Source organism: Canis lupus, chromosome 5 (genome assembly GCF_003254725.2).
Source record: "Canis lupus dingo isolate Sandy chromosome 5, ASM325472v2, whole genome shotgun sequence".
In the NCBI taxonomy this organism is placed as follows: Eukaryota; Metazoa; Chordata; class Mammalia; order Carnivora; family Canidae; genus Canis; species Canis lupus.
The window spans coordinates 45363842-45372794 of NC_064247.1; the positions used below are offsets into that span (position 1 = coordinate 45363842).

Below are 8953 nucleotides of genomic sequence, written 5' to 3' on the forward strand. Positions count from 1 at the left end.
AGCCATCTGCGCGACTGTCATTGAAGTCCCCTGTGTTCCCACAGATTGCAGCTTGTCTGTTCTGAAAGATGAGCTACAAATCTATTCTGAGCCTGAGCAAAGTATCTGACCAGTCTCAGAGCAACCCTGACAGTTACTCATAAGTCTAGCAGTTCCCATGCAAAACACCAAACACTACTGACGAAAGTAAGGCTCATGGCAAATGGTATCTTCCATACCATTTTTAAAAAATTTTTTATTTATTTATGATAGTCACACACACAGAGAGAGGCAGAGACATAGACAGAGGGAGAAGCAGGCTCCATGCACCGGGAGCCTGACGTGGGATTCGATCCCGGATCTCCAGGATCGCGCCCTGGGCCAAAGGCAGGCACCAAACTGCTGCGCCACCCAGGGATCCCCTTCCATACCATTTTGAAGAAGCACTATTGTTTCTTTCTTTATCCTTATTATTTGCCTGTTTTGTGATTATCTTATGGGGCGAGGTGGGGGAATAAGCCAAAAAATGCCTTGCAAACGTCTTGCCTTGGCATTGTCCAATTCAGCCTGTCACATGCATGTATGGTGTTTGGGAGTCGTTGCTTTGTCCTGCTTGTTTTAGATGGGTAGGAAGAGGGCATAAAGTAAGGATTTGCAGAGGTTACTCCCGAAGGGGTTTTATTTTCCCACAGAGGGCCAAATACACCCATCTCAAAATCAGAGTATTTCAAGTTGAAAGGAGAGCCAAACTCTATTCTTGCTTTCCACATGAATTAGCTAGGTGACCCCGGGCAATGACTTTAACCTCTAAATTTCCTCATCTGCAAAATGAAAGCTTTGGTCTACAGGCAGCTATCCGAATCCCTCCTCCAACTGCTCATTCGTTCCCTATGCAATCCGTGCCTACTACGTGCCACCAGCGCCTACAACGCTGATTCTTGGGGAGCTCAAACCTGTGCCTCCACTTCTTCACGCGTTCGCTCCTCATCCTCCTTCAAAACCGGGTCCTGAATTCTCCAAGTGGATCGAAACACCTTTTCTTTTTTTTTGTTTTTTTGTCTGAAAATACACACCGCGGGGGGGGGGGGGGGCCTGGGGAGGGGGGTGATAAGAAACGTGGCGATCGCAGTCAACCTACAGGGCTCGTGGGCTGGTCTTTCTTTGCAAAGGGCACGCTCTGCTCTGCGTGGTAAAGGGCTCCCCAGCCTCGCGGAGAAACAGGACTGAGGGCGCCGGGGTCAGCGTGGGACACCGGCCGCTGCTTTCTCGGCGGAGGCAACCTGGGAAACATTTCTGGACTCCGTCCGAGTCACGCGGCAATTCCACGGCAGGAATTGTGCAACCGGGCGAGTCGGGCGGGGGCCGGGGTGGAAAGAGGCGGGGGAGGGCTGCCACCGGGGCCAACTTTCCTCCTCCCTAGGGAACCGTGGGGCCAGACGGCGCGGCCGGGCCGGCGGGGCTCCGGGGGGCCCCAAGCCCGGGCCAAGACGGCCTCGCCCCGCTGCAGGGCGCCCCCGCGCGCGGCCCCGGGGACTCCGCCGGCGGGAGTGGGGGGTGGGGAGCGGGGAGCGGGGGCGGCGGGCGCGGCGGGCGCGGCGGCGGCGGGGAAGTCCGGGCCCCGACTTTCGGTTAGAGCACGCGGGCTGCCGGGCGCCGCGCCCCGCCCCCGCCCCCGCCCCCGCCGGCCGCGCTTTCGGACGGTGACGCAGCCGCCCGCGTCCGCAGAAGTCGGCGCGGAAGCCGGGAAGCTCCCGGGGCCGCCGCAGCCTCCCGCCGCCCCCCGCGCCCCTCCCCCCGCGGCCCGCGCCTGCGCCTGCGTCTGCGCCTGCGCCGGGGCCGCCCGGGAGCCCGGGGTGGGGGGGGGGGCCGCGCTCTCTGCGCGCATCCTCGCCGACGCACCTTCGGTCGGGTTCGTGGCTCCTGTCCCTGTCCTAGCGACGTGCGTGCCAGCATTAGTCACTTAGAGGTGAGGACACAGGCCCCAAAACGTCAAGTTACGTGCTTGAAGTCACACAGAAGGCAGCAAATCCAGCTCTGTCTGGACACAGCGACGTCCCGTGTCTCTCGGATCAGCCCCCGGTTTGCATTCCAGGTAACAGGTGGGACGAGGGAACTGCGAGGCGGAGCCCCTCCTCTGGGGCAGCGGGGGCTGCTCTGCTTCTGGCTGCTGCTCGCTTTGGCCCAAGGTGTCGTCGAGGTATTTTTCTCCGTGCGTATCACGCAGTGAGCAAAGTCGGAAAGCGTTTCGCAGACCTTCTGCCCCTACTTTCAAACCATATGCTGGGATCCAGGACACCTAACGTAAGAGAGTTGTTGGAGGATTAAATAAGACCGTGTTTGCACGGGTGCTGGCACCTCGAGGATCCTCAGTACCTGTTAATTGTCTCTTCTTTTTGCAGCGTCCCCGGGGACATCTGGGCACCCCCCCCCCCTTCTAACACTGCAGAGGGGACGCAGTCATTTTAGGTCAGTACCCTCTCGGACAGATGAGAGATTTAGTCCACTCAAGGGGAAGATCACTTACCCCCATCTCCATCTAATGAGTGACAGAAGGCGAGCTAGGGGGCCCTGTCCTTTGGAAGCGTGCAAGGGCTCTTGCCACCTCACCCGCTTTTTCCTCCCAGAAGCTCTGAGGCCAGAATGTGACTTGACTTCCTCGGAGACCTGATGACAGTGATGTGGGCAGGGACCTCCGGGAAGGAGGAAGTCAAGTCACCCGGTTCACAGCTGGCCTGTCTGCCACCCCCTCCAGAGGGACCCAGCACCTCAGGCTTGCAGCCAGCCCTACAGGCCTGGCCCTCTTTCCTGGCTAGGACTGGGCCTCTTTTGGTGGAACTACAGCCCAGTAAAAGAGAGAGAGAGAGAGTGTGTGTGTGTGTGTGTGTGTGTGTGTGCTGGGGGCAGAAGGGGGGGTGGCTTCTGGCTCAGGAGGGTCCAAATAAATGTAAATGAGGGTAGGAAGAAATATGCTGACTTTTGGATTTTTTCTTGGATGGGACAGACTCCTTCCATGGCAAATGGCTTCGGGGTCAATGCAAAATTTTGAGAGGAATTTATCTTGAATAATGAAACATACTAATGCAAGTTTTCTAACATCATCAAGTCTTGGGGACTGTTTGGGCTTTTTAGTCAGCACTGGAGCAGCTGTTTTTCCCTTCCAAGCCTCTATTTTGTGAAATGAGGCTAAAATACCTGGGCAGCCCTTTCCCTTGGGCACCCTGGAATGCTGGGACTATGAATGGCATCTCAGAAGAGCTAGAGCTCCAAAGGGCAGTTGGACCATGAAAGGACAGGACTCTCTCCTTTGAAAACAAAGTGCTCCTTTTTTAATCACAAAAACAATTAGTATTTTTGTACAAAGTTTTGTTTTGTTTTGTTTTTCAGAATCAGAAAAAAGAAAAGGATTGAAATCCCACACCAAGGAAACCATTGTTGACAATGTATAGCCTTAAATGTAAGCAGACTGAACGGCTTTTTTCCTTGAACAGCCTTTTTTTCTTGAATAAAATATCGTGACATGCTACTAAATATTTTCCATATATGTATTAAATGGGTACTTAGTATTCCATTACGTGTTTATTTAGCTAAAGTCCAGTTGAAGGATTAAAATTGTGTCCTGGATTTTGCTATTAAAACAGCAATGAAGTGTGAGCCTTGTAGCTAAATCTTTGAGCACATTCTCAATTATTTATATAGGTAAATTTCCTAAGTGTGTTGTTTCTGGGTCCAGGAGTAAAGGTTGCTCTACAGTGACCTTTTAAGCTTGATTCTCTCTACCCTATCCCCACCCAGTGTTTTCCCAGACTTTCTGTACCATTTTTTCACCAAGAATTTATTGAACACTCATCACATGACAGCCACAGCTTGATACAGAAATGAATATTTGTAGCACAAGGTGCATAAATGTCAGAGAAAGCTTTGGGTAGTCAGATGCCCAATTTGAAGAGGGTCTTAAAAAACCCGTTGAGTTTTTTTAAAACATTCAATTTAATTAACATATAGTGTATTACTAGTTTCAGAAGTAGAATTTAGTGATTCATCAGTTACATATAACACCAAGTGCTCATTTACATCAAGTGTCCTCCTTAATGCCTATCACCCAAGTGTCCCATCCCCCCAACCCCATCCTCTCCAGCAACCCTGTTTGTTTCCTATAGTTAAGAATTTCTTATAGTGGGCACCGGTGGCTCAACGGTTTAGCACTGCCTTCAGCCCAGGGCATGATCCTGGGGACCCAGGATTGAATCCCATGTCAGGCTCCCTGCATAGAGCCTGCTACTCCCTCTGCCTGTTTCTCTCTCTCTCTCTCTCTGTCACTCATGAATGAATGAATGAATGAATGAATAAATAAATAAATAAATAAATAAATAAATAAATAAATAAATCTTTAAAAAAAAAAGAGTCTTTTATGGTTTGTCTCCTTCTCTGATTTTGCCCTGTTTTATTTTTCCTTTCCTTCCCCTATGTGCATCTGTTTTGTTTTTAAAATTCCCCATATGAATGAAATCATGTGACATTTGTCTTTCTCTGACTTATTTTGCTTGGCATAATACCCTCTAGTTCCATCCACATCTGCAAATAGCAAGATTTCATTCATTTTGATGGCTGAGTAATATTCCATTATACATATCTGTCAATGGACATCTGAGCTCTCTCCATAGTTTGCTATTTTGGGCATTGCTGTTATAAACGTTGGGCTACATTTGCCCCTTTGAATCACTATGTTTGTATCCTTTGGAAAAATACCAAGTAGTGCAATTACTGGGTCATAGGTAGCTCTATTTTTAACTTTTTGAGGAACTTCCACACTGTCTTCCAGAGTGGCAGCACCAGTTTCCATTCCCACTAACAGTGCAAGAGGGTTCCCCTTTCCCCATGTCCTCCCCAACATCTGTTGTTTCCTAAGTTAATTTTTGTCATTCTGACTGGTGTGAGGTGGTATCTCTTCTTTTTTGTCATTCTGACTGGTGTGAGGTGGTATCTCTTCTTGGTTTTGATTTATATTTCCCTGATGCTGAGTGATGTGGAGCATCTTTTCACATGCCTGTTGGCCACGTGTAGTTCTTTTTGAAGAAATATCTGTTCATGGCTTCTGCCCATTTCTTGAAAAACCAGTTGAGTTTTTCTCACCAGTGGATTTTAGGTGAGAGGAGGTTAGTGAGGAGCATTGAAAAAGAAAGAGAGGAACAATGAAAGGGTCAGGGGGAGTTTTCTGTACAGAAGCATGGTGGCCTAAGAGCCTGGTACGTGTTCATATAACTTGGGAAAATTGTGAGTTGTCTTGTGTGTTTGTACTGAGAGTAGACTTGGGAAGAATAGTGATAGAATGAGAAAAAAATTAGCCTGTTACGTTATGCTAGAAAGCTTTGACCTTATTAACACAGTAAAAAAGAGAAAGTTATTTATGGAGCCTCCTAGGTCATGCTGAAATTGGATCTTCCCACTTAACCTACTGAAGAACCCTGTCTTCATTAGACCCTCAAAATCATTCTGAGGGAGAAAAAACAAAAGATCGGAAATTTTGCAAAGGAAATATCCCAAAGGAATGCAGTGGAAACTGCAAAGAACCAACCAAATTCAGGAGTAGTAAGTACTATGTCCATCATGCTGAAGAGTGTGCTGTAGTAATCATTAGTAAATTTGGTCATGAGTAACTTTCTCTTCTCTACTTTAAAGAGAATGGCCTCAGTGGTAGTCCATGCCTAGAGATTATTTCAGTCTCCTATCAGGAAAACAAATCCTAGATTAATAAATCTAAAAACACGTAGCATAGATTTTAGTATGTGAAGGCCCTTTGTAAACTGTAAAGTAGTGTTCAATGAAAGATGTATTTCTGGAAGGAGATTTAATAAAACTTTTACTTATAGACAAGGAGTCCAAAACTTCTTAAATTCTGTATCCAATCTCCTTTTGCACTGAGTTTTTAATTTCTATCATTTTTTTTTCTTAGAAGTTCTGAGACTTCTAAGACAACTCTGAATATATTGTCTCTTGTTTCTTGCTCATATCTACCAGCTTTCATTTCTTGAAACAAAGGTTCAAAGTTAAACTAATCTGTCCCCTAGCCTCTCGGCCTCCATCAGCAGGAAAAGTGATGGATCTCTGGTAAAACCTGAACTTCAGCTAAGAACATTCCTTCCCTACCCCTCACATAAGCATTGAAGAGGGAAGCCTAGGACTCTGTAAGCTCTTGAGAAGAGACCCCCTCCCACCAGAAGGGTCTTATCACCACCATCTAGCATTCCAATTCCATTTTGCCTATGTCACTGTTTATGTCAAGAAGCAGAAACTCTCAGATCATCCCTCATACACAAAACCCCCATGTGACCCTAAGGACAGTGAGATACTCTAGTATTTTATATCTCTCTCCTAGCTTTTCTCCCCACTGCCTGCCATACTATATATTTTATTAGTCTCCTTCTTCTAAAATGTAATCTCCTTAAGAGCCAGGGTATTTGTTTTGTTAGCTGCTTTGTCTTCAGAGTTTAGAATATTATCTGGCAAGTAGAAGGTATTAAAAAAAAAGAATATTTGTTGGGTGAATTAATATTAAACCTTCTTGAAACGGAAGTGAGTGGCGGGGCCGGCTGACAGTAACAGGGATGAAAGGCTGTTCACAGAGCAAGTGAAGATGAATGCCAGAGGATTTGGATCTCAGCTAAAGGACAGTATTCCAGTTACTGAACTTTCAGCAAGTGGACCTTTTGAACAGCATGATCTTCGAAAAGGTTTTCCTTGTGTGAAAAATGAGCTATTATTGCCCAGTCATCCTCTTGAATTAACAGAAAAAATTTCCAGCTCAACCAAGATAAAATGAATTTTTCTACACTAAGAAACATCCAGGGTCTATTTGCTCCACTAAAATTACAAATGGAATTCAAGGCAGTGCAGCGGGTTCAGTGTCTTCAATTTCTTCCAAGCTCAAACCTTTCACTAGATAATTTGAGAGGTAATGATGAGACTATTGGATTTGAAGATATTCTTAATAGCCCATCACAAAGTGAACCACACTTTGGGAGAACCACACTTGATGGTGGAGTATAAACTCGGTTTACTGTGATCTGTTGTGCTGTTCATGAAAATAGAGGGGCTGCATGTTGTTTATAGTCATCTTTATTTTTTAAAAGATTTTATTTATTTATTCACGAGAGACACAGAGAGAGAGAGAGAGAGAGAGAGCCAGAGACACAGGCAGAGGGAGAAGCAGGCTCCATGCAGGGAGCCCGATGTGGGACTGGATCCCTGGTCTCCAGGATCACGCCCTGAGGCAAAGGCAGGGGCCAAACTGCTGAGCCACCCAGGGATCCCCCATTCTTCCTGCATTTTTTGAGCAGGGTGACTCCTTGTGTGTCCAGGTCCAGAGAAGTAAATAAAATTCAAAATGGCATAATAGCTAGGGACCACAGCTTTGCAGCATGAATTGTGATAGTGCCTGGAAGTTCATCCTTCCCCTAGACTTTCCCATCCCACTTAGAGGTCAAGAGGCCAAACTCCATTCCGTGCCCTGACTTCTATTCTACTGTGGCTTCACCCTGCTCTTAACCGAGGTTTATATACAAGAGAGAAAAATATCTAACTTAAAAAGATGCAGTCTTAACTCTGTTTTATTTCTTTAATACCATAGTCCATAGTATCTTATTTCTGATTCCTTTTATTATTTATAAATCTTCTCTTGAGAATATTTTCTGTTTACTGGAAGTTTTAAAGATCAGATCCTCCCAGGTTCAATGCTGCCAGCAAAGGTAGAGCGACCTTTTAACGTTACTTTAATCTTCAGGAGGGCATGAGGGTCTGAGCCTCAGCTTCTCATCTCAAATTTTTGTCAATTCTGAGAATGGGCCTTTAAGAGATGAACTCACATTGTCCAAGCTTATCATATGTATAAAATGATTTATAAATCTAGAATGTTGATATATCACATATGTGATCTTAGCAAGTTCCACTAGAAAATAAGTTCCACAAAAGGCAAAGTCAGTTCTCTGCTATATCCCCAACTGGTACTTCAGTGTGCTATGTGTTAGGTGCTCAGCAAATATTTGAATGCATGGTTTAATCCCTAATTGTCAGTTGTCTTTCTATAATTAAAGTACCATATATCTGATTGATTGTTTTGAGAATTTTGAGAGCTAATTTATAAGCATTTAGCATGGTATGTGCCACAAAGTAAGCATTCAGTAAATTTCTTATCAAAGATTACTTATCTAGGGCAGCCCCGGTGGCGGTGGCACAGTGGTTTAGCTCCGCCTGCAGCCCAGGGTGTGATCCTGGAGACCTGGGATTGAGTCCCACATCAGGTTCCTTGCATGGAGCCTGCTTCTCCTTCTGCCTGTGTCTCTGCCTCTCTCTCTGTGTGTTTGTGTCTCTCATGAATAAATAAATAAAATAAAATAAAAAAAAGAGGTAAAAGATCTCTACTATATCTGTATTTTTAAAAAATTACTTATCTATTAAGTTTTTATTTTGTTTTTTACTTATTTTACTTGAAATGAAACAACAATTATAGTTGCTACAAATATTTGTTTTACTTCTCACCCGTTTGGGGGGAAATTAGTTTGAAATATAAAAATGTGTTTTGAATACTCACTGTGTGGGTTACAAACACAATGTTTGTGCCACATAGAAACTGTTAATCCAGTGAAGGAGATAGACTTACAACATGACTGTATATAATACAAGGCTGCTTATGGAGCTATAGAAAAAGCACAGAGCTGGGTGCATCCTGAGGAAGGAGAGTCCAACTCTCATCTCTCCATGGGCCTAACAGGCATATAGCTTGCATTATTGCTAATGGGAGTTTTGAGCATAAGCCTTTGTGTACTTGAGTTTACCATTAAAAAATCTATCAATTTCCTAATCCTTGCAGTACAATGCAAATGGGCTTTAACTTTAGGTGTGACTTGTTAATTGGTTGACAACAGCCTCATTGTAAGTGATTGACATCCAACAAGTTCTTTTTCCTTCTTTTCTGCCCCTT

At 45.3% G+C, this 8953-nt stretch overlaps 1 long non-coding RNA gene and 1 pseudogene across 1 annotated transcript; both read left to right on the forward strand.

The window, feature by feature from the left end:
- Positions 1-1806: 1806 nt before the first annotated feature.
- On the forward strand, positions 1807-3507 carry LOC112647172 (uncharacterized). The gene is made up of 4 exons (XR_007410815.1): positions 1807-1945; positions 2072-2280; positions 2379-2445; positions 3364-3507. It is a non-coding gene; the product is annotated as an uncharacterized LOC112647172 (long non-coding RNA).
- An 884-nt stretch (positions 3508-4391) lies between these two features.
- Positions 4392-8713, forward strand: LOC125755128 (proteasome maturation protein-like; annotated as a pseudogene).
- Positions 8714-8953: the final 240 nt, after the last annotated feature.